The 27,203-nt window shown below is 39.3% G+C and overlaps 1 protein-coding gene across 1 annotated transcript in view; it reads left to right on the top strand.

The window, feature by feature from the left end:
* The window catches only part of LOC134626124 (protein phosphatase 1 regulatory subunit 29), an 82,838-nt gene that overhangs the window by 25,076 nt on the left and 30,559 nt on the right, over positions 1 to 27,203 (top strand). The gene's annotated exons all lie outside the window — the stretch shown is intronic.

Consider the following 27,203-nt stretch of genomic DNA (forward strand, 5'->3'; position numbering starts at 1 on the left):
GCGCGTCTGACAACAGTGCCGCAAAAAAAAGAAAAAAGAAAAGAAAAAAGAAAACAGCAGTTATACATCATTGTTAAAAGAATTGAGTTTTTGTTTTTGGAAGCAAACCAAAGAAAATCAAATCAAACAATGTTTTCACATGTGTAATTATGAGAGGCGACAATTTCTGCTGAAAGTGTGCACGTAGATGTCGCGTACCTTCTTCTAAGCTTTAAGTAGTTAAAAAGTGAGCTGAGTGTATGCTCCTGGAAATCAGCCAGAAATGCAGTGTTTGTTCTTTCAACCATTTCTGGAACAGCTTCAGTGTATGGTCACACTTTCTGGGCTTTTTTTTTGCCAAAATGTTATTTCTCATGAGCAACGGGGGATTAGAGGAGGGATGTGTTTACTTATAACAAGATATATGTAAATATAGGCCGTTCAGTTCTGTTTTATTTGTGACTGTCTGATGCTAACAGACTGCATCCCACAAAGCATCTGTAAAATAAAGAACCGAAACCTGAGCATTTCAACACAATTAATGTCCTTCAGTTTGACTTTAGTTTTCCTCATAATGACTGCCAGATGTTTAGGATTGATCTTTCTTTTTTCTTCCTTTCTTTGCTGCTTAAAGTCCTTATAGCTTGGCAATGGCAGATGGATGAGTGTCTGAACCTCTTAGATCAGGTTTTAGTTTCTAATGGGCATTACCAATGAATGCAGAGTAAAGTGCCTTGGATAGACCTAGGACTAATCAGAGCTAAGTGATGGAATAATGTAGACTGACCATGGCGAGCAGAGATGTAGTTATTGGATATTATCTTCCTCTTATTGCATAAACACTGATTGGCCATGCAGAAGCAAGGATGAGAGGAAATCCGTTTTCTCCATGGAACTTGGAAATACACCTGAAACGTAGCTCTCTCTTTTAGAATTATGTGCTATGTGAAGTTTTGACTGTTGTTATTAGCTGCAATAGGCTTACCTTAAACAACAGTGATTTATGACCTCGACTTTTATGTGAAACGAAAAGTGCTGTGTGATTTGTCCTGATTGTGATAGAGAAGGGGGGGTTTGTAGTTACAGTTGTGAACCTGCCAGTTCCCCTTAGAGCTACAGCCTCATCATATGTAGTGGGTTTAACATAAAAAGGAGACTTTGGATCCATAAAACAACGGAAGATAAAATCAGATCATAATAATAATGTGTGTGTGGGCCACATACTGTAAGTATTAAATTATAAGACAGAGTAGGTTCTCTGTCTTTATTGGGTCTTTTTTTTACCAGTCCAACAGTGTTTGTCACCAGTTGCATAATCACTGCTAAAAATGAATGCCTTGAGGCTTTTGTTCTCCTTCTAACTTTCTTAGCATGACCTCTGTGTTTGTTTATGGGTAGACCATCATTTCTTGATGTTGAAGTATTTCCAAAAGGCTTTTTAAGGAGACAAAGGCCTGTTTAGTTTTTTCCTAATTTTCTAATTATTTAAAATGAGCACCAGTTCCACAGTAAAAAGGCGTAGTGCAGCTGCGGATTTTAAGATAACGTTTCTTGAAGGGGTTCAATGTATAAGTCCGACCTTCTTTAGCTTTCTGCCTGGGAATTCTTATTCCAGGGCCACAGATTGTTCTGAATTTTGGTGTTCACTTTTAGCAATAGAGACGTCCAGTGATATAAGTATAGTCTCATGGAAAGGGTTAGTAACTGGGGGAAATGTTGCATTCATTGTCCCCCATTAAGTGATTGCTTTAAATAACATGTTCTGACTGTATGGCTTACAAGCTCAAACAACATTGGACTTCTTTGGCATCCCTGTGCTCTGGCAGGAATTGCATAATCAAATTAATGTGACAATGCCCCAACCTGTTCTCCTCTCAGTGCGTCAAATGCTGCAATTCTGTTAGACAGTTGTCACATTGATACCCACAAGGTGTCCTTAGGCAGAAATAACTTGCTGGTCACTATTGTTTAGGAATTAACACATTGTTAGTAGATACACGCAGAACTTGCCATTACCTTTGGCACATTATTGTAATTGGGGCAACTTAGTAAATCTGGCCTTTAGCAGTATAATGATTTTGACTTTTTCATACCAATATTTGTTTTGGTTTCCCTAGACTGTTCATTTAGTACATTCAGTTCACTCATTAAATATCTATTTGGCCCTAATTTTAATATCTTAGAGGCCCAGAAGTAGAGATTTGTTCAAGAGGTGGATGGTACTAATGTGTCCCAAAAGACGTTACCCCTTTTTTCTGAGTACCAGCATACTAGTGTCACGTACCCTGTAAGAATTGTTAATGAAAAGCAATAGCTGCTAGAAAAACAGTGGTAGTTTATTCCTTTTTTGTGCAGTGAGATTTGCAAATGTTGACCCCCATTCCTCAAAGACAGACATGGTTTCAAGCAAAGATTGTGTGTCATCCACATAGATTCCAGCATACACGTGCTCTCAGCATGACTGCAGTGCATTTATATGTGCCTTTATATGCGCTGCCAGTCACTATGAGCTCAAGCCTCTCTGCTGGAGCTAGAAGTGCTGTCTCATCACAAGGAAACCCTTTATTCACAGCAGCAGGTACTTCTCGCTTAAATAAAAAATAATGATGTATGCAGGGACTGCAAAAAAATCTGCAAATCAATCAAGAATCAGTCAAATAAAGTTGAAAATGTTTAATCTCAGAAAGACATCATTCCTAGTGTTACCTTAATACAGATTTACCAATATGTTTTTAAAAACAGCAAAAGAGCTCAGTGATTAAAACAAAAAGGAAAAATCCAGAAACAACCCTTAAGATTTTAATGTAAAAAAAAGAGGATACTTATCTTTGGAAAGCCACACCTAAAATTAATAAATAAATAAACATTTGTTTGTGTTCGATTTAAAAAATCAACCACAGTGGGTGCAAAATATAACTGATAGCACTGCCCAGGACACAAGCATTGCTGCCTTACTTGTATATTTAATGACCTAATTGGCTTGCAGGATGAAATGTGCCCTTTTTGCATACAAAATATCTATTTAAAGGGGAAGTGCTAATCAAAAATATCAAGGCCAAATTCAGTTGCTGACCTACTTGCCGTGAAACTGTGGAAGATTTATGCCTGCAAGTCAAAGATCTAAATCATTGACATTTCAGGTTTTTCCATATAGCGTCATACCATTTAATTGTCATATTTGCATAAGTCAACATTTAATTCCTTTTGAAAACCTACAAAGGTGAGATACTCCAATAAATTATGCCTAAAATTGTAGCTTTTTACAGTTACAGAGGACTTTTGTCTTCTTTGTTTTTCCCACTGATTTGTTTGACGACCTGTATCCTCAGTGCTCATCTGAAATGCCACTCATGGTTATAATTCATAATGGGCACGTCACTGACATTAATATTGTGGAGAAAGTGAACTGGCTTGATTTTTAAGGCAATTTTTCAAATAGATGTGTTTATATGTGCTGACAAAATATAGAACACATGTGTGTTTTGTGCTTTTGAAGCCTCAGGTTGATAGAAATTCATCTGAACTATGACTCCAAAAAAGAATTTGTTTATAGCTTCACCACTAAAAGTTATTCTAAAAACACTATCAAACCCACCAAGGATTGACCTAGACAAAGACCAGATTTGAAAGCCAGCTTGTGGGAGGGTTTTAAATGGGGAATTCTCTGGAAGAAACACAGGAATTATAGATGAAAACTATCACCAAACCAGCATCACAGACTGTTTGAAATTCATGCAAAATGCCTACAGAAGTTTCTAGTTTTTGCTAAACTAGGGAATACTCACTTCGAGGGGAACAGAAGAATATTATTTCTGTGTGTTCAGGTATATCATTTTTGTCTGTAGGCTGTATATCAAAGAGGATCAAATGTTTTGAGGTTCAAATACATTGTGCAACCAGTGATTTTCCTGTTTGTTTCCTTGCTTTTGATGACTAACTTATTTGGCCACATGGTAGCTGACTTTCTTACATTCCGAAGCCTTTCAACTTTGTGTTAATATTGAGAAACATCAAGTTTCTGTAAAACAAAAAAAAAATGTATGAAACTTGGGAACTTCATGGTAAAGTCTTCTCGGTTGGAGGTGCTAGTGATTGAAGGTTTAAAGACATAGTCAAAGGTGAAGGGCTTTGCAGGATATCGCAGCTTCACATTATTATGACATTTGATTATTCGCAGTAGTTTTAGCCCAGAATAATGAGTTCAGTCTGAACTCTAATCTAATGATTACAAGGAACCTGCCACTTAGGAATACATTGGTGAAGTGATTCATATTCAAAAGATTTAACACTTGCGGCTTCTACTGTTTATCTTACAGCACAGTGCAAATTTTTGTGCTTGCAATGCAATAATTCTTTGACAAGTATGTTGACTATAAGAGCAATTAAAGTCCCTGAAGTATTTTAACTTTTACTGATATTGTTGGTCTGTTTTCACTGTTTTTATTGTTTACTCCATGGGCAGTAAAACAGTAATACATGGGCAGTAATTGCCATTAATGAAGGTGTTGTTAAAGCCAAAGGGAGCAGATTCACAAGGGCACACTATACCATATTTTTCTAAGAGTTGCCCTGTATGAGCAAATTAGTTCTTATATAATGTGTTTGGGGCATTCACTTTATTTTTCTGCATGTTTACATAGTGTGAGTATATCCTAATAAACAGGGATTTGGCATGTTCACACCTGCAGACATATTTGTGAACAAATGTGTAAGCTCTGCATGCTTTTCACAGCTCTTATGATGGACTGTGGCCAAGAGCATTTGCATAAACTCTATTTGGAGGCAAATACAACATAGTGACTCTTGTTCAAGTCCTCGTTTTCACTGAGAGAGGTGTGGCCCTCACCCGTTCCGTTGTACTCACACCTACACCTTTGCCACTTTGAGGAGTAAACATGCAGCTCGTGAAGTCGGATGGACGGCAAATTTGAGCCTTTGTCTTTGGGGAAGGGATATTTTATCATACCGTTTTCACATGTGCGACAGCAATTGTCTGTTTAAATTCCGCTTTCACCCCATTTAACCATCAATCTAGCAAATCCTGCTTTAATTATGAGCCATGCCTTTTCCTCCCCCTAAACTCAATCAGAACAAATAAAAGAGCCTTTTCAGCTATAATGGGATTATCGATCGGGTGGCAGCCTGAGACTTTGTGTATGTTTGTGTCTGGCTATGTGCGTGTGAGAAAACTAAGCCATGTGCGAATGTGTTATTGTGTATCTGTGGGTGTAGAGCAGTTTGAAACTGATAAATGGAAAGACATTTGGGGTGTGTGTGTGTGTGTGTGTCAGTGCTGTCTGGAGTCTTGTCCATGTATATGGGTGCTGCCAGTGAAGGGCTGAAGGAATGAAGCATTAAATTACCTCGCAGTTTGAGTCTCATCGAGTGTGTGACAGGTTTTACTGATGAGTTCTGAGCTTTTTCAACTTTTGTCCACTAACACTTTGCTATGAATACATGCTTACATACATGCAACACACCGAATGTGGTCAAGGGTGTTAAGTGATGCATTTGCTTATCTGCATACACTGACCTGCAAGGCTATGCTGCACAGTGAAATATTTTTGGCCTTTTTTTTATTTTTTACATTTAGATGTGTATACTTCCATAGTGTAGTGAGAAATGCATTAGCTTGGTCTGTGAAAGGTTGCTGGTTTGATTCTAGCCTGGTTTGCGTCTGGAAAGGCATCCTGTGTAAAGCTCTGCCAAATCAAACATGCGACATAACCGCTTGTGACAAGGGACCAGCTGAAAGTAACTCTTTCTTATTTTTTTTCTGGTTCTGCCTTAGGTTTCTTCCTGTTAAAAGGGAGTTTTTCCTTCCCACTGTTGCCAAGCTAGAAAATGTTACTAACATTTAGCTACGTTTGCCAAACGTATTTCCAGAAATGATGGATTAAATTAAAATCACTGCAGCTGAAAAGCTGCCTGCATATGCCTCAATAGTCAATGCATCACCTTTTAACAGTGGAGTGGTGCACAGTTTGTGCATGCAATAACCACAAGCATGTAATTGTTATTAGTAATTGCTATGCTGACTAATTTGGGTTAAGCAGGCATCAGTCTATGCAGTATAACAGTGGGCTATGTGAATTATAAAACAGCGTAAATATTAATTATATCATTTCGTACTGAGAAATATGAATGTTGTTTTTATTGACTGGTGGTTTTTCTTGATATAACAACTAGCAGATAGTAGCTTCTTTTTCTGTCCATCCATCTGCACATTCTCAATCCAGAATCTAATCCAGTACATGAGAATGGATAGAGCAAACATACGGCTCAATAAATATTATTACAGGACTCTCTTTTTAGTAAATATCACACTTCTTAACTGTTTATTGTGTGATGTAACGGTGCACAGACTTTTCGCTGTATTTACATGGAAATTGCATAGTGGTATGTGTGGAAAATGTGTTAATAAGGTGACGCAAGTGGAAAACATCTGCTGTCAGGAAATGTAATTATGTAAATGTTATTGTGCTGCCACCAAATTATGTTATAGTGTCTCTCCTTTCTGCACCTTTGGTTATTTGTATGATTAAAATACAGCTTAAATAGACTGTAATGTGAGAACTTTGATATAGGAAGCAGAACATAGTTTAGTTTCCAAGTTCTAAATTGTTTGAAACACTGGCCACGTTTAATATAACCTGCCAAATTTCCTTATACATATAAAATAAAACAAAGAAATGTATAAGTTGGTAGGATTTATAGTCCTTTCACTGTGTTCTGGCCTCTTCTACTCTTTTCATGTGTAGTAGTGTAGTAGACAGTATACTCTCAGTGTACTGCATCTACCATTCAATAATACTACTCTCTTTAGGTTGCATCATTGGTGCAGCTTCCTGTATATTTTCAAAATATATTTGGCACGCAGAAAAAAAGGCTAAATGATGATCAGCATTGCTCATGAGCTGTTTGCCTTGCTGTGCCTGTGCATGCATAGATATTTCTGTGTAATTTCATTCCCTCATGTAACTCATTTATGCCTGCATCAGTGCACTCAAAAACAGAACAGGCAGTTAACACAGGTGTACGCATTCACACATGTGCCTAGCAACACAGAATCTAGTCCACAACAAATTAAAGAGAGGGATCAAACCTGATAAAGTGAAAAAAGGAAAGAAAATTCACATATCAAGTCATGACTCGTCCCGACGTAAGTTCTTCTCTCACTCGTCCTATCTCTCTCTTGCAAAGGATAAACTTTTTAACAGTACCTCATATTTTTATGGCTGCCAACATCCTTCATTCTTTCTCTCAGCTCAGCTCTTTGAAGTGTTAATCTGGGTGCCAGGTCTGCTGGCTAATGAAGCTGAAGCCTTGAAGTAATTATCAGTACCTTGTGCTTGTAAGAGTGCCAGTGACAAAAAAAGAACTGAGTAGAAATTGCAATTATTGCTGTAAATGCAATTTTAGTTTTGAACATTTTTTGCATCTGTGCGGGAGACAGTCGATTGTGAAGAAATGTTTTATTTTTATCATCTATCTATCTATCTATCTATCTATCTATCTATCTATCTATCTATCTATCTATCGATCTAGTATAAACTGACATTCAATGAGTTGCGAGAGTTTATACAGTGATAGTCTTTTTACACGTATTTATTTATACACTATTTTCTTTTTACTTGCAATAACTGTTAAATCAGTGAAGTGTTTCTGGTAATCATTTTCAGTAGGAATGCACCAATAGATCAGCACATTTCTTTTTGAGCCATACGTTTTCTGTGAAAATTGAGTTGTGTTTTATAAACTAATGTAATACAGCTTTGCAAGGACTTTTGCTGGTTCATTGTCTTGCTCTTTTGGTAATAATTCCTTGTTATCATCAGTTTATAGATACATGTAGGTGCTTAGACTGACAAAATAAATATACTTTGACTTTTTAATTAGCTGCCGACATGAGTGACCTTCTGAGAATCTTTACTAATTGATTCCTAAAACTCCTGCAAATCTCCATACTGACTGTCTTCAGCTTCTCTGTCGATAGATGTGTTGTCTGAACCTAGCACTAGCTCTAGCGCTAGCAATAGCCATGCCAACAATCTGTAGTGTTACAGCGCATCCATCACTGAAAACACAGGCATGTGCATGCATAAAACTGTACTTTGTGTTCTCTGACAACATATGAGGTAAACTCTACCATTGCAAAATGGCTCATGTATCAGTTGCATATGCTCACATATTGCTTGAGGCATCCTCTCCATTAGAAGAAGAGAAGACATGAGACATTTTGATGGAGGGGCCAATCTTTGAATGAAGACGATCTAATAGGAGACATACAGATTATGGGAGAAGATAAACCTTAAATAGACATTATGGCTTATAGTATATTTTTTTCTGTTGCATCCAAATGGAGAACATTTCAATTTGAGAAAGCAATGGCAAGGCTTTGAGTATTTATCTGGAAGGAGAGAATGAGTTTACATGAGCCTTATTTCATTTATGCTAATCTATGCTGACATTCACATTATGGTGGTGCACTCCACCAGACGAGGAGAAATGTTCCTAATCTCTGCAGGATACGAGAAAAATGGCTTTTGGTTGTATACTATTGTATATTATTGTGTAATCTTTTTTTTTTTTTTTGCATGTACAATTTAATGGATGCTCTTCTAAGAACTCCTAGTAATTATGCAACCCCTGCAGTAACCTCGGCAGGGGGTTACTGTTTCTCATAACCAAGCAAGATTAATTTAGTGTCTAACAGTTGAGCACAGACACCAAACAGATGATTTGTAATATTTACAAAATAGGTGGAAAAAGGAAAAGAGAATTCAGAATGGATGGATGGATGTATAAAGTATTGCTCTATAAAATAATGCCTGCAAAATAACAAAACATAGTTTAGGCTTATGATTTCCCAGAGGTATGACCACCAAACCAAGAGAGTGGGAAGACACAGTAGGAGAAAATGTAGAAGAGACATCCTCCATATGCAGTGAGCCATACATGTTGCATAAGCTGACCTATCTTGAAGCAACTATAATCAGATCAGTATGCTTGAAAAAACTTTATCCAGTAGCAACGACAGCCGTTCAGCAAAAAGGGTATGATAAATGACAATGAGAGTTTGAGGCAGAGGAAGAAAGAGAAATATCCTCAAAGAAAATATCATTCACATCATTCAGAGAACCATACCATGGAGATTTCATGCATCCGTAACCAGCTTGGAGTTTTCTTTGGCTACATTTTTTTTCATGGGCAGATACAACTTAAAAAAGTACTGTATTTGTGTGTCTGTGTGTGTGAGTGTGTTTTTACTGTGTACCATGTATGTTTTATGAGTGCTTTGATATTGTAAGGTCTTTGCGATCTTTAATGTTCACTCCTGTCAGCGTAAGAGGGACGTGGTGGGATGGATGTGGGTGTGCCCTTGGAGATAAGTGAATCACCATATACACTATGTCCACTATGACTCCTCGTTCATACAGAACACTGATAAAAAGGTTTTCACGAGCAGTTGCAGGATGGTTCAGACCAGCTTTTACAAGGTTCTTGAACCCAGCTCTGTCCACAGATTTCCTTTTTTTACGTCATTGGTTTTTGAGAGCAAACAGTTTGCTCTGAAAGATTTCTTGGACTTTCAGACCTCATCTTGACCTCCAGTTATACTGGTAACTGCAATTTCTTACTTACACTACTAAATGGGTCCACCTGGAAGCCCTTTACTATCTTCTTCTAATAGCCTTCTCCTCCTTCTCAGGATTATTCTGTTTTTTCTAGGTGGCTGATTAGAGGAGCCCCTGGATACTGATTGCATGGATAAGTAATAGCAGTTATAGTAGCTTTGAAATTTGCATAATGATGACTGTGAACAAGCCATAGCTCTTGCAAGCTAATTGAGCTTGTTCTGTTGCCTCTCTACAACCTTTATTTCTATGTTAAAATAAGAATGTGTTTTACAGTGAGTACTGGGTACTGCATCAGCCCTCACTGAACAGACAGATATACAAGTCATCTCAGCTTTTATGATGAGGTTTAAAACTTCGCTTTGTGATAAAGCTAGTAATGAGTTAGCCATTAGTTACCGTGCTCTAGTCTCAGGCTGACCTGGAACATTATGTTATGAAGTTATCACTTCTCATCCAGTCCTCTCTTTTCGTTAACTTTAGTCTGTAGTTTTCTGTAGGGTTTTATTCCGTTTGCTGTTCTTGGTCCTTTTATGTCCCTTTTTTTATTCTCTGCAAGAGATCTCTTCTTATTAAACAGGGGTTCTTCCTCCCCACTGTTTATTGTCTGATTGCTGAGAGGGTCTCTCCTATATGATAGGGTCTTGTGATGACTTTTGCTGTGAATGACATGCATATGAAGCTTAAATGATGTATTGCTACACATTCTATTTTTATCTGGCCCGGTAGATTCTGGGATTTTCCTCTATTGTTTTGATCCAGTTATTTTTTAAGAAATAAACACCAACCAAGTCTCCTGCTTGCACTAAGAGAACTGTATGAGCTTGTTAACATACTCCTCTGAATGAAAATTTTATAACAAATAATTCATGAAGGAGTGGTGCACTAATGTGCTCAGTACTGCCAAAAAAGTAGCAACTTCCAGGAATAACTGAACTAAGACACAGCTTAGTGAGTCGGAGTTTATCTCCTAAGCAATGGTGTGTTTTATTCAGCCTTTTTTTTCTGTGCTGTTTCTCATGTCACTCTGTGCTGTAGCCTTCTCCTCCAGTAAGCAAATGTGTCACTAAAAAAGTTTGGATATACAGTCATTTTTAGTCACAGGAAGTTTTTACTGGGTCATCATTTGTGTGTGGCGAAGTCTCAATTAAGATGCATGCACACATACACCTATCGCTGCGCACACATACAGTGCTAAGAAGATGAAACTAGAGCAGCAAATGAGGAACAGTATGTCGTCTGAGACTTAGCCCCGCGTTATTTTAAACCTGGGAAGCATGTCAGGGTTATACTATCTAGGTAGCCCAGAATAGGAGTGATCTGTTAGCCACCTAGCAGATACTGTATGAGTTGGTAAATAGCTGTAAAGGTTGTTTCAAAGACAATCCAACTCACACATAGGCTCACTGTCACTTAAGGCCCAATATATATAATAAATATAGTACCAACTGAGGATTGTTTAAATGCTACAGCCTGCTTAAGTTGCCGACCATGTCCTTCCCTTTATGATCACAGTGTATCCATCTTCCGATGCGTGCTTCCAGCAGGTGAATGTGCAGTAGTAGCATGTATGCAGCAAGCAGGTGAATTCTGCACATTAAGTGAATTAAATAAGAATAGACAATCTGAACATTGTACAAAATAGACAATATGAACATATGCAAAATTAAAGGAATTTGAAATGTACATTGTGCCGGTGGGTTTAGAGTGTCTAGAAGAGAGTCCTGTCTCAGTCACTTATGGATGACGTGAGAGGGCGGGTGTGTGTGTGCGTGTGGGGTGTGTGTGTATGTGTGTGTGTGTGTGTGTGTGGGGGGGGGGGGGGGGGGGGGGGGGTTGGTTTAGGGCCCAGATGGCTTGGGGATAGAAGCTCCTCTTGAGTCTCTCTGTCCTTGCCCAGATGATGCGGAACCTTCTACCGGATTGCAGAAGTTGGAACAGTTTGTTGCCAGGATGGGACGCGTCCTTCAGTAGCAGCATTCTGCTGTACGGATCACTCTCTGAAGAGCTTTTTGGTCCTTAACACAGCTGTTCCCAAACCAGGATGTCATGTTCTGTGTGAGGATGCTCTCCACAGCGCCTGTATAGAAAATCCTGAGGATCTCTGGAGAGACCCTGAACTTCCTCAGTTGTCATAGGTGGTACAGGCACTGCCTAGCCTTTTTGGTCTGGACCTGAATGTGGGCAGACCATGTCAGGTCTGAGGAGATGTGGACACCGAGATACTTGAAGGACTGCACCCTCTCCACTGGAGCTCCATTGATGATAATGGGCTTGTAGTCTCTGTGCTGACTCCTTCTGAAGTCCACCACCAGCTCCTTGGTCTTGCCAATGTTCAGCTGGAGATGGTTGTCCTGGCACCATGATGCCAGATTCTTCACTTCATCCATGTAGGCCGTCTCATCGTTGTTGGAGATGGCACCCAACACCACTGTGTCGTCAGCAAACTTCACAATGGTGTTGGAGCCGTGGGTGGCCACACAGTCTGAAGTGTAGAGGGAGTAGAGCAGTGGCGAGAGGACACATCCATGTGGTGCTCCTATGTTGATGGTGATGCTGTTAGAGACGCATCTACCCACCCTCACCACTTGAGTTCTGCCAGTGAGGAAGTCCAACACCCATGCACACAGACGGCTGTTGAGTCCCAGATCCCTCAGCTTTGTGAACAGTTTGCTGGGCACTATTGTGTTAAACGCTGAACTGTAATCAACAAACAGCATTCTCACATAGTTACTCTGTTTCTTGTCCGCATGGCTGAGGGTGGTGTGCAGGACGTGGGCGATGGTGTCCTCTGTGGATCTGTTGGGTCGGTAGGCAAACTGGGGTGGATCTGTGGTGTCTGGGATGGAGGAGGAGATGATGTTCTTCAGCAGCCTCTCGAACACCTTCATTACTACCGAGGTCAGTGCAACTGGCCGGTAATCGTTCAGGGATGAGGGTTTGCTGTTCTTGGGCACAGGGATGATGGTGGATCTTTTGAATCATGTGGGGACCACAGACTTCGCCAGGGACTCGTTGAAGTTGGAAGTGAACACACATGCTAGCTGGTCAGCACTGCAGCGCAGCAGACAGCCGGTGATGCCGTCTGGCCTCGCCGCTTTCCTTGTGTTCACTCTCCTCAATGCCGCTTGGACGTTGTGCTCCGCGATGCTGATCACCTGTCTCTCGCTGATGACGTCACTGTCCCCGGTAGTCAGGCGGTAGTTAGCATTAGCCGCCTGGCTAACCTCCAAATGGGCGTAGAACTGGTTCAGCTCGTTGGTGAATGCAGAGTCGGCGTTGATCGGCGCAGTGTCCCTGTCTTTGTAGTCCGTAATGGTGCGTAGTCCGTGCCACATACTCCGTGTGTCACCCTGTTGGAAGCGAGACTCCACGCGCTCCCGGTACCGGCGTTTGGCATCTCTCACCACGCGCCGCACGCCGTATGAGGCCGCTTTGTAGGCGCTCATATCGCCAGTGGCGAGACCCGCGTTGTAGGTGGCGGTCCTGGTGTTCACTGCAGTGCGGACCGATCTGTCCACCCACGGTTTCTGGTTCGGGAATGTGGTGACTCTCGCAGTGGGGATAATCTCCTCCGCTAGCATATTGACGAAACATACTGCTACTTCCGTAAACTCATTGATGTCGACTGCGCATGCTCTGAATATGTCCCAGTCTACGTCGTTGAGTGCGTCCCGTAGTGTAGCTTCTGAATGGGCAGACCAACGTTTCACCTCCCTCGTGGGTGGTGAAACGTTGGTGAAAGCTGGGTGTGAGACAGCTGTGTAGCCCTGCTTGTATGGCGTGTAGCAGTGGTCCAAAATTCGATCCCCCCTCGTCGGACACGAGACATGCTGGTAGAAGTTCAGCATGACTTGTCTGAGGTTCGCTTTATTAAAGTCTCCTGCTACAATGAAGGCTGCGCCCGGGTCCTTGTTTTGAAACGAACTCAGCACATCATGTAGTTCGGACAAAGCCATACCTGTGTCTGCTTGGGGTGGGATGTAGACCACCGTGGCGATGACTGAGGTGAACTCACGGGGCAGATAGAAAGGGCAGCACTTAATGCTCAGGAATTCCAGATGTGGCGAGCAGCCGCTGGAAAGAGTAGAAATGCTCCTGGCATCACACCACTTTCTGTTTACCATGAAACACACTCCTCCACCTTTGGTTTTGTTTGACTCTGCCGTTCTGTCTGCGCGGAGCACAAAGAATGAATCCGATGGAGTTACGGCCTTTTCTGGCATAGTGGGGGTCAGCCATGTCTCCGTGAAGCACAGAATGTTGCAGTCCCTCATGTCACGTTGGAAGGTGACTCTTGCTCTTTGGTCATCGAGCTTGTTCTCCAGCGATTGTACGTTGGCCAGTAGGATGCTGGGCAGTGGTGCGCGATGCGCCTGCTGTCTCTCTTCTTTGTTCTATCCCTCGGATGAGCGGCCCGACCTTTGTTGTTGTCCGCGCCGCGTAGTATCTCTGGCGGCCAGGATGGGTCAGGTTTAAACGTGTCCAAGATTAAATGTGCAACCTTGTCACCGATGTTTACAAGTGATCTGCTATCGTAGACTATAAAACTAGAGGATTTTGGGATGTAAACCAGAGCAAAAAATAAGTAAAAAACTAAAAAGGTGCATAGTCGGAGCGGAGCGTCTGGACGTGGCCGCACCATCTTGAAAAATAGTTCCTTCATCTCCATTATATATTTTTAAAATGCACAGTGGGTCATGAGAGAGCAATCACTGACTGACACACCTGAGTGTTGCTCTGAATGTTCATTTTCCTCCTCGGGAATGTTTATTTTGGACTCATTATTCAGTTTGTCATATTCGTGGCAGATTTACACCACCTCTTCTCTGAAACCATACTGACTGACTTTTAGTGTTTTCACTGCTTTGCATGGCAATGAATGGGAGTTGGTTGTGATTTGTAACACAAATTACAGCCCTTCCAAGTGGCAATCAAGCCATTGAGTTCTCCACCTTCAGGGTAATTATACCTTCATGCTATATTAGGTCTCATTTACCCGCTATCCCATAACTTAGATCAATTCTAGTTTATGTTTAGGGAACGCTCAGAAAAACCTATAGGCACACATATATCTGAAATATGAAATTATTCACAAAGCTGAATGTGTCCAAATTAGCTTCTTATCGTTACTGTGCACTTTTGCTAAAGTTGTGATTTTCACTTCTATTTATGTGTGTGAAAGTGAGACATGCTTGGCTTACAGAAAAGTGAGAATGCAGTGTAGCAGCCAGCAGTCTATGAAACCATTGTTCTAACGACCAAAGCCATTGTTCTTCCAACCAGCTTCTGTTTCTGTATGATCACACACCATATGTTGAGGATATGCCCACGTACACATATAAAGAAATAATGATGCCCACGACAGAACGAGGACAAAAAACAAACTATAAATATATATAGATGTGTGTTTACTTGCATCCGTTACTGTGTAAATCAGTCCACCATCAGCCATTGCTGGACATGATTACCACTCAGAGATAGGTAGAGCCACTTGGGCTTTTTAAAAATCTGATCTCCTGCTGGGGCTTACTGGAGGGTGACAGCTAGAAAAGAGAAAGAAAGAAGAAAAAGCCAGCATAATTATTGGAATATAGTCTTACCCTCACCGAGCTGTCAAAAAGGTGAGATAGAGGTTGGCAGAGACAGGGGAAAGCACGAAAACCAATAATGATGGCTTCGAACATTTCTAAAGCAGCCTAGGGACAATAGAAGTTATAATGAGGCTTGTTTTTGTTATCTGTCTTAGAATGTCATCTAAAAAAAAAAAAACGAACCCCAAAACAGCTGTTTACTTTCCTCACCATTCTTCTGTATCATCTTGCTCTCCCTGTCAGTCCTGTTGCCTCTGTGTTTCTCCCTCTCTTTATCACTTTCTCATGGTCTTTCTATCTTCTGGCAGTTGTCCCCCCTTTGTATCACAAGCTATTTCGCCCTATTTGCTTTCGATTCCTTTTTCCTTCTTCTTGTTGTTTTTTCCCTTCATCCAACACTTCGTTCAGAGCTTCAATTCTGCCTCCTCCCCCACCTACGGTATACTTTTGACCTCATCACCTTACTGATGCACGGCAGGTTTTCAACTGCCTTCCATCCACTTTAAATGAGTGGGTGTACACAACTTGGATACAGTACAGTTACATCTCTTCTCGTGCTTTCTTTCACCCTCCTCCTTTTTTCTGAGACTGATAGTCTTCTGAAAGATAAAAGACAATTGGAAAGAAATATAAACCCCTTAAATCTTTTCAGTGGCAGTTTTGGAAAGTTAAATTTAAGGCGACGTTGTTACATAATAATATTTTTATTACAATTTTTATCTGTTTGCTGTCTTAATGGGCTTTAGTTATATGTTGTATTATATTATACATTTATTATGCATATAATATAAATGTTTTATATATATATTTGTTAATTTCTGTTGGATCCCAGCCAATACATCGGCCTCACCGATGTTAAATATTTTCTAATATATCTATATAAGCATTTATAATAGCCAGTAAATGAAATTTTTTTTTAACTAAAGGAGAAACAGGAAAAAAGTTAATCATTATGTCTATCAGTGTTGCATACTTTTTTCACCAGAAGGCAACTTTTCTGTTGGCAAGACATGTGGGGAGCGACACAAATACAACAACCACCTGACTCAGGCAGGGTGTAAATGAGTAATCCAAGACCTGCTGTGGAAAAAAAAGATTATTTTTAAACTGCATTGTCATGTTATCTTAGTAAGGACTCATAAATAATGACGCATAACAAATAAAAATAAAGCTTTTATTTTTTCAGTCTCTCCCTCTGGCTTTCCCTGCTTTTCTTCTTAGCGTTTTTTTACAGAGAGATTGTCTAAATATCCATAAGTGTTCCTATTTGCCAAGTAGGGTTATTCACAGCAGGCTAAAAACAAGAGCCACAGCCAGTTGTCCCAATAGGCAGTCCACGCCTGTATGTATCATAAAAATGTACCTTTCAAAATAATTAACAGCTTATAAGCTCCAAATGTGTGGTATTAGATAATTAGATGTATGTTGTTGTATAGTGTTTTTTTGTTTTTTGTTTTTGTGATTAAAAGATTCTACAAACACCCTTTTAGTAAAGATTGAAGACAGAGATATTGTGAGAAGAAATCGCAAGTGTGGAAGTAACAGGCAAGTTGTAAGTATGGTGGGAATGGAAGAGAAATTCAGTAGCAAGTGAATGCAAATAGTGCAAAGCCGTGTGACAGCTAGAAGGGAGGAGTGAGTAAAAACATGATGGCGTGAGAGATAGAAATCAAGAATCAAAAGAATCTGTACCACTTAACTCAGAACTTGATACTTGCAAGCTGGGTGCATGCAAAGCAGATATTGCACGTTTTCTTATAATTGGTTGACCAAAATTGGGTTAGCCTTATTTTACAGATGGTACAGAAATTCAAATGTAAAGAAATAAACTGGAATTTGAGAGGAAAAGCAGCACAGGGGTGTGGTGATTGTCGCTTTGCAGCAGAAACATTCTTGGTTCAAATCCAGGCTGAGACCTTTCCATGTGGAGTTTGCATATTCTTCCTGTGTCAGTGTGGGTTCATGCTGGGTACTCTGGCTTTCTTCCACAGTCCAAAGACATGCATGTTAGCTTAACTGGTGATTCTAAATTGGCTGTAGGTGTGAATCGTTGTGTGTTTCTCTGACAGACTCACTAACATTCCAGGAAGAACCTTGCACCCCTCCATCCACCTCTGTGACCCTGAATTGGATAAACAGGAGAAAATGGATTATCATTTCATGTTTCTGTGAAAATCCCTCAGTTTTCTTGAATGCACAGCCACATTTTCATGGATTTGTCAAATTTGGATGTATCAGATCTGCTAAGCATCCATCGCTCATATCATATCTGCTTCTAATGCTATGTATATGCTTCTTTTGCACATAGTTTTTTTTTTTTTAAATATTTGGCTCACATTCTTTTGACAGCTTGGAATCTCATCTGATCTTGTGAACTGAATGTTTCCAGCTAAGCAGCCGTGTGTTCATTATCACATCCACTCACATCTGGTGTTACTGTTTGATCCCCGAAGCATACTCTTCTATTTAAATTCCAGTTGTATCTGTGTGCACGTATTTCTGCAAGCACGGCGTGTGAGGAGGTGGATTTTTTTGTGCACAAAATATTTATTTTGATGTAATGCAAATATGTGTCAGGCTTGAGCTGTAATTACAGAACCACATTAGACTTGATTAAAGCCAAGTCTTGTGACATTCTCTACAAGAAAACGGAGACATCACAATAATTACAGCAAACAAACAAAACCAGGCTTTACATGCTTACATGCTACAGCATCCACCTTCCTCTTCCTCTGCAAAGCTGCATGTCATAGTTCATATTTGAGTTAAACACAGGGTACGAAAGAAACAGTCAGCAGGGCAGCATTGTCTACAAATCCAGCAAGTCATTTACTTTATGGGGACGATTGTTCATTTCAAGAAAGGCATTTATAAAGAAAAAAAATACAAATAAAAATAAAAACTGCTGCAGTGAAGAGCTTAACCACCCCCATTACTGACTATAACACTTGATTTATTACAAGCTACAAGTTGAAATATCTACTGCCTCTGCAGCTAAGTGTTAAGGCTGGTGCAGAGCCTCTAATGGTTGTCAAACCAAGACACTCATGGTGTGGAGTGCAACTAAACTCCAACTTCATTTGAAAAAAAACACAAAAAACAAAACTCTGCCTTATTTTTCATTAAGTAAATCACTAAATTAATTACTACTTAATGCATAAATAATAGGCTGAAAAATCGCTAGTTAGGTTACTGGATGTTTTGGCTTAGTAGAATTCATAATATGTTGATTTACAAATGTTGGCGATGTCTCAGCCATTAAGCTTGGTTGAGACACTAGTTGTAAAACACGGGTTTAGAGCAAGAAAGGCAAACACAAACAGGGAACTCTGAAATGTTAGACCTAAGTTTATGTGTGTGCATATTTTTTGTTTTATTCTAGAGTTAAAGAGTCCTGTGAAGAACGAAGTACAACCACTGATTTAATAACTTGTAGAACAACCTTTAGCATCAATAGCTTCAAGTATTTTTTTTCTATATGATTTTATCAGTTTTTTCATTTTGTTGATCCACACTTCTTTGCAAATGTGCTGTCCAAAGGAAATTCTTCTAGAAGTCTTGTAGTTTGTTCTTATGCAGCTTTGGAAATCTTAGCTGTGGTGCCATGTTCTTTTTTTAGAGAGAAGAGGCAACCCTCACAAACAATCCATTCTTTTCTGTTGTACTGTCATGAACTCTAAGATATAGCTCCCGGGTTATTCTTTGCTGTCTCTCTTAGCTCTGCAGGGTCTGACTTTGGTGTGAATTTGCTGGAACGTCCACTCCTGGGAAGAATGGTAACTGTAAATGTTTTCCACTCACAGTAATGGAAACTTAATTTCTCTAACTGTTGAATGATGGAGATTAAATTGTTTGGAAATGGCCTTATAACCCTTCCAGGACTGATGGCAGGCAACAGTTGCTTCTCTAAGATCACACACCTGAATGCTCAAGACCAGCAAACTGCTAAAAACGTCTGCTTTTATAGGGGTCACACTTGTTGATGATCAAGTGCATTTGATTTGATCACTTTTTACCCTCCGAATTCCTTAAGGGTTATACTTTTTCTTATAGAAACTTCCTTTTTTTACATACATATTTAAAACCGCTGTACTTGACCCAATATTGTCTCTAGTCAAGGCAGTCAAGTATGTTAAAAAAAATGTGTGAAAATGTGCTTTTTAAGTTTTTTTCACCGCACAAGTGGGAGCCTGTTTAGAGCATGATGACAACACTCAGATCTATGCACTTATGTTTATTTTTACAAATATTAATGATTAAGGGGCAAACACTGAGTGAAGGTCACCAGCTATTTGAGGTGAATGACACGGAAGGCAGAAACCAGATTTTCTTGTACTCTCAGCATTGCTATTTTGCACATATTTTGGCTATGTTATATTACCAAAGGGATCCTTACACCAGAAGCACAGAAACTGATAGTTTGAAAAAAAAAATGTTTCTTGACTATTTGGATGTGCTTCCAAATCGTCAACATTCCTCCTGTGTCACCGTGCCCTTTTAACTTGGCAGCAGGTGATGCCCCAGCCAATGAACCTGTCAGGAGGTGCCACAAGAAAGCTCAGCTCTCTGTCTCTGCCTGCTGCACATTTTGTAGTAAATATATTAATCGCAGGCATTATCTGACTGTATTCTCTCTCAAAACTGTAGGATATTTACCTATATAATATTATAGCCTTATATAATTAAAAAAAACTTAATTTAAGTAAATCAACCCTTGTTACATCTATAAATTAAATACATCCCTTCATTTTTTTAGTTTTTATTTAACACCCATTGCTACTTTTTTGCTTGCAGCAGTGTTTGTGTTGTACATAAGTCCATAGCAGTTGTATGATTTAAGTGTAAAAGATATCTGTGAGACATGGAAAGACATGTAAGGGCTGTGTATTTAGAAATAAACATTATAGATAGATCATCAAAGACTCACCTACATTTACTATCTATCTATCTATCTATCTATCTATCTATCTATCTATCTAGCACCCTCCCCTAAACTCATTTCCTACCCTGGGATCAAATTTCCTCAGGATTAATATTTAAGATACAAAATTGGTTCATTTTAATTACCTCTAATTAACTTAGCAGCAAAAAGTGACACCAAATATGAAAGTAGGGAGTAGGGAGAGTTTCTGGGTGTGACCATATGATGTATCTGTGTTAGGGAATTTCGTAAAATGGCAAACACCTCAGGGGTAGGCACTTTGTGTTCTCAATCTGAGCCTGAACGAAAGAATTCAGGCGTTTTCTTGACATGCGCTGAATAAAGACATGATTAAAACTGTCAAGTACTGTCTGGTTGAAGCTAAGGCTGTCCACATTGAATGCATAAAAATGTTCAGCTCGTAACATGGAAGAGCAAATGAAGCAGTGCTGCTTGTTGATCCTTGGGAGAGGGAGGGGCGACAGGTGCTTAAAGAGCACTGATGCATGCAGAGGCTCAAGTACATTTAATCGTGGTCTCTTTCCAGTCCAGTCTTCTCAGCACTGCAATTGTAGTTGACAAATCTTGTAGCGTTAAAACAAAATGCTAATTGGAGGGAGTCACAGTTAGTTAAAACTCCTAGTGTGAGATAATGCATTTCACTGTAGGGGGTTGTGATTCAAGGACATAAGGAGAGACAGCAGGAGAAATAGCAAGTGGGGCATCTGGTTTTGGAAAAGATTCCTCACTTGAAAGATGAAATTGGTAACATGTCAAAGGGGTGCCCATTGTACCAACTGTATAATATATATTGTATTGCAGGGTTATTAAGTATGAGTATTAAGTTATTGAGTATCCAAGAAGTCCAAATCATCTCTTTGTTTTTTTTTAAATCAAGCAAATGATTCAAAAGTCAGTGACATAAAAGCACCTCTTAAGACATTAGTGGCACCCAGGTACTCGATAATAAGGCAGCTACTTTCTGTCAGTTTCACGACTCCTTACTTTACACTTCTAGGAGCTGTCATAGACTCCCATGGCACAAAAAGAAGGGAGAAGATATAAAAGAAATGGACGAAATGGGTGACTATTAAACTTCACAGCTTGCCTCTCAATAACAGTTTTAGCATATGGCGTAGCATTTTTTTTCTTGCAGCACTTGCATCCCATTAGGGTGCTTCATCTGCACCTTCGACCACCCCCATCAACACTGGGTTGACTTTTACTGTCATCACTGTCCCTCATTATTGAACCTCATGAAAATTTCACTTGAAAAAATATGTATTTCCTAAGTGCTGTGAAACAGAATAAGCAGTTTTTAACACAGCTTTTCCAAAGATCCTAGTGGTCATTTGGATGCTTACATTATTTTACTTTGCACAGAGAAAATAAAGTAGTTCACAAAAAAACCAAAAACTAGTTTGGAGGTAGTTCTTCACCATGTTTTGGATTGTTGTTGTGTTGGGAGACAAAGCTGTTGCTGTCTTTCAAAATCTTCACATATCCTTCTTTCTTTATGGTTCCTTCCGTCTTAACAAGATTCCCAGTTCCAGATGCACTAAAGCATCCCCAGAGTATGATACTCCCACTACTGTGTTACACTGTAGAGACGGTGCTGTGATAAATTTATATATTTCCATCTCCACTGTGTTGAAATTAGAAGATAACCCTTAATTCTAACTTGATTTTACAAGCTTTGAGCTTTCAAAATTAAAGCACGTCATTGCAGAGAAGTGGTTTGTGCTGCGGTTCAATATAAAGGCCAGATTTTCAGGGGGCTAATAATATTAACGCTGGCAATTTTAGGTTTTTCTAAAATAATTGTGATACTGTGTGCAAATAGACCAGTATTTATGCAGTGCTTCTGTACTCTGCTGGAGCACAAAGTGCTTTATACAACCTCATTTACCTCACCCATTCATATAAGCACTTTTTTCTCTCTATTCACACACATTCACACTCAGAAGGATGCATCAGAAAGCAGCTTGGGGTTCAGTCTCTTGCCCAAAGATATTTTGGCATGCAGATTGGAGCAGCCAGGGATCAAACCATCAACCTTTTGATTAGTAGATGACCTCCTCTACCTCCTGAGCTACAACCACCGTGACCCACAAAATAATTTATGTTTTCTACATATAAATATAAAAAATAGAGAAGAAATCAGAAGTCAGAAATAGAGGACTAATAATTGTGTCCTTATCTATAGCTGCTGCATGTAAATATGTATATACATCAGATTAAGTTTGTGAAGACACACTAATCATGAGTCATTGATATAGGCAAGTTAAGGCCACTCCAAAGGATTTAGGGCATCCTGTCTTTCTGTCTTTTTATATATTCTTTTTTTTAATGAATGTTTTTAGAAATATTGACACGAGAAGAAGTGTAATGTTGGCTTGAGCCAGTTAATTACCTGGCAGAGAGTGTTGAAGTGTGTACTGTCTTCAAACCTTTTTGTGTTCGTGTTAACGCACCACAGTACTCGTTGTAGTTAGAACTATCCTACTGCCTTCTATCTAAGTGTTGTTTGTGTCTCATTTCACACATTACATCCTCCCACCTTTAGGTGAACACAAAAGCCAGTTAAAAGAAGCTTTTATGGTGAATCAAGTGTGTGCTTTGGCATGCCTTTATCTTTTCGAGCTGAGTCGTCCCATTCAACCATTTGTTTTTTATTACTTTTGCTTTCTGTAGCTTTTTCCTTGTCTACTTTGCCCGACGGTTTGTGTAACCCAAGATTCAATTTATGAAAGAGGAGTTTTCTGTAAGTAAATAAAAGATCGGGGGGTGGGGGGGCACCCAGAGCTCCCTCTTATGTCTCTTTCTTTTGACGTAATTGTGTAATAACCTCACCACTCTTTCTACTCTGGTGTCCGTTGCTTGTATATCTTTCTTTTTTTCCTCTAATGTGATCTTTTTTCTATTTCTCTTTTATTATCTCAGTCTCTTGCTTGATGTTCTTGACCCCAGAAGAGAGGGTTCTTTTTCAGTGTCCATGTTTTTGAACACATTGTAATTCTTCGTCTCTCTCTTTCTCTGTGTCACATTCCTTGTTGCTGAGATTTAACTGGCCAGGGAGAGTTTCATAACGTGATCTGTCTCAGTTCATTTTAAATCTGGTGCTCTTTGTTCTCTCTATCAACCCTGTTCCTCTGCTCTCATGCATCTCCCCTTTCCCATGCCTCCACTTTTTTTTCCTTTCTGCATGTCTTGCAACATCCGTGACATCTCTGCCTCCTTTCCTATCAGTAAATACTTCTGGGAATAGTTATTATTGCATCTTGACAGCATGGTGGAGCAGCAGCTAGGACTCTTACCTCCCAGCATGAAGGTTCTGAGTTTGAATCTTACTGGCTCCTTATGCCTGCGTGTCTTCTCTCTGGGTACTCTGGCACCATTTAACCTGCTTGTTAAATTACAAGTTGGTGTCATCTAGGATGTACCTCACCTTTTGCCCCCATGGGATAGGGTCTAACCCCTCCTCTCTCATTTCGAAAATGGATTAATGTTTGCATGTGCTGAACCTAAGAGCTACAGCTTAATAACACTAGAGATCACACCAGTGAATGCTTTTCCAGTTCTAGTTTACAACCAGTAAACTAGAACTTGTCCAGTCTATTGAAATCATATAACTCCAATCAGTTTCTTTTACCAGTGCTATGTTTTTCTGACAGTTGAATACTGCGAAACTATGATTTCAAACTAAAGGCAGTGTTTGCACATTGCAGTCACTTACTGTTTCTACTGTTTCTAAACAATGTTCAGCCTCAGAAATGATCAAATGAATGTAACTGATGCTACTGTGAAAGCCTATTTATATCTATATCTATCTATCTATCTATCTATCTATATATATATATATATATATATATATATATATATATATATATATATAAGACAGATCTTTGTCTAACCTACTTTCTTTACAGTAAGTCACATTTTTTGATATACTGCTGATTCATATTTGTCTACCACCACCATTTATCATTCAGCAGTGAAAAAGAAAACAACTTGCTACCATCCAACAAACATGAGTCATTAACACCCCACCGGGTATCTCACAGTGGTACCTAGTAATACTACATTAGGAAATTTGGTGTTTCATGAGTGCAACCAAAGCAAATATTAAAATATTAAGGAGTAGGTTCTCCCTCTGCTGTCCTTGTTATCAACAAGGCTGACAGGAAGCGCTGTCAGGGACTGAAGCCCCATCAAAGCCAATAATGGACATTTTTTGCGTACCATCTGTGCTACTCTAATATTGCAGCAGGAACCAAAAGTTTTGTATGAGAATATGTCGTGAGAGACTTTTTTGTTTGGCTTGTAAGTCCACAGTCTCAGAGCACAATTCTTTTAATTGATACTTGGGTTCACATGATAAAGACTTTAAGTTCAATCTGCACTACTAAGATGAAACAATATACCGCGGATGAGCATTATAGTCTTTTAGGCCTCTTTGAATTAAGATCATTACATTTCAGATTCTCAGACACTGAGCCGATGGTCTTAACTTTGAGCAGCTTACAAGCACAAAGAAAGTACCACTCATATGTCATTGTTTTCTTCTTGGCAAAGCCAAATGTTATACAGTGAATTTTTCTGGCCTACCTGCTTTTTTTTGTCTGACGTGATGTGATAATACTAGCAATTTATGGTTCACAGTGACATGAAGTGCACCTCCGTGGTATTTAACACTATTATGTAATTTCTTCATTACCTCATTTTTCTTCCCTCCATCTGATTCTGTCTGCTTCTTCTCTGCCGCGCTCTCTCTCTTTTGCCAGCAGCAAGGCAGTGGCCTAGTTTAGCAGTGCAGAAGGTTTGTTAGTATCACCCCCAAACACAACAATTGCAATTTGGATTCATGTGAGAATACAGGCTCGTTCACAATCTGTGCATGTAAAATTGCACATATATACATGGACACATATACTGTAATCGTGGCTCCCTAGTCGAGGGAAACGTGCTATAATTATCCAAGCGTACAATAAAAGCGTTTGCACGTGGAAAAAAAATAAAAGGAATGTAAACACACCCCCACATACATACACACTCTGCTTTGGTTGCAATGCTGCCAATTTAATCTTGTTGAAGCATATAACGGTTTGCTTTGAGAAAAGCACGCCTGCTCCCTGTCACGAAGGAAATGACAGGATCAGAACATTTAAATATATTAATTATTTATACACTGTCATACATTAATTACGCTATTTCTGTAAAATATAGCCCCTCGCATTAGGTTTATCAAGCCCTCCAACTAAATCATCATCGCTGCCACTTATTCCTATACTACGTGACCCATGTACACACTTCAGCACGCATTCCAGTAATGATATGTAGGAGGAAGGTCACTTCCAAATAAAATGTCTGAACTGGGAAGTAGGAATGTTAGCAGAGGCACAAACACATACAACTTTCTATTACAGCTCGGTAATAATGTGGTAATAGTGGGGTGACAAGGTGGAAACAAAGATATTAATATGGAAATTTGCAAGTTAAGAAAAAAAGAAAATTCAGACATTAGCTTCTTCTTGCTAGCAGTTTATCATATTGTTATCAAGGTATTATACTACTATTAATAATTGGTTTTCTTCATTAACATAGCCTTGTTTCCATATTATTACCCTGTGTTTTTGGTCCAATTAAATGAATTTCAGTATAATATTACTCAGCTGTAACCATTGTTGCTACACTTATATTACTTATGTATTACTTTGGTAACTAAGTAGTAATAATGTGCAAATTTTCATATTATTACCTTTCTGTTTCCACTTTGTTATCCCACTATTACCACATTATTACTGAACAGGACGTCAGGGTTTAGGGGCCAGATTTACCGAGAACTATGAACAGGATGAATTTGTTCTTCGAGCATTGTTTACTCAGTATTCTTGAGTTTGGCTTTAAAAAAGCTTGCGAACTGAACCTTAATTTTGATCTCGACTGCACTACTGTAAAGTTGTTGCTGCTGTAACTTGCGTGGTTTTGAGTCTGTGGCAATCTGGCTGATCAAAGTCCTCAAAACTGCCTTTGTGGTATACACGCATACACAGACTCAGAAGCTCAGTTCAATTGTATTTATATTGCGCTAAATCACAGCAACAGTTGCCTCGAGGCGCTTTATATTATCAGGTAAAGACCTTACTATTATACTAACTATGCTTTTGAGGCTGGTAAAAATGTGAGTATCTGAAATAAAGTCACGTGTTAGTGTTTGCACTTCAGTTCTTCTAACCAGTGTTATAACCATGGATTTTAGTGACCATGCTGCAGTCTGTATATACAATGCTGTCCCTCAGGCTGTAAGAGAAGCCGTCCATCTGGGGCCCCGAGACAGTCATTGCCATCTCCGTTATTATTAACTATGACTCATTGCCTGGATTCACTGCTGACTCACTGCTGATGAAATGAATCGATATACACAGGGAATAATATATTGTTCACCTCTAGTACTCGGTAGAGTAGCGGTTGGCAAGTTAAAGCAGTAAAATAAATGTTTCAAAATATTTGTTTGCTCACCAGCAATGAAATTTGGCTCATATTGGAGAGAATGTTTTTTGTTTCCTGGTTTTGAATCCAAAGTAGTGGAAGTGTATAATAGTGTGAGTGAAGTACAATAACTGGGCTGTCCCGTAATGCTTTAAATATTTACCAAATTCAGAACCTCTGGAAGGAACACAATGACAGCTTGTGAAATGTGCTTACTTGTTTCCTCATCTAGTATTATTTTATTATATTCCCATTCTTGGCAAAACATTTTTCTCTCCATTTTATAGTAACACCAGTGAAACAATCTCTAAAACAACATTTTCCTCAAGTTACACAAATGACCAAGGAGGTTTATTATTGTTTATACGGGATACCTAAATGATTTGTTTTATAGATGACAGATATTCTAAGTTATAAAGGGATGAGCACAGTCAGCAGCAGCACTCAGGTAGGCTACGGCATTACAAAAAATACTGAGTGGTACAAAGGGGCCCAATGTGTGCCAAAATATCCCCCGTGCCATTATACCACCACCAACTTGAATCGCTGATACAAAGCAGGATGGAACCATGCTTTTGTGCT

The sequence above is a fragment of the Pelmatolapia mariae genome, linkage group LG4 (assembly GCF_036321145.2).
Source record: "Pelmatolapia mariae isolate MD_Pm_ZW linkage group LG4, Pm_UMD_F_2, whole genome shotgun sequence".
NCBI lineage: Eukaryota > Metazoa > Chordata > Actinopteri > Cichliformes > Cichlidae > Pelmatolapia > Pelmatolapia mariae.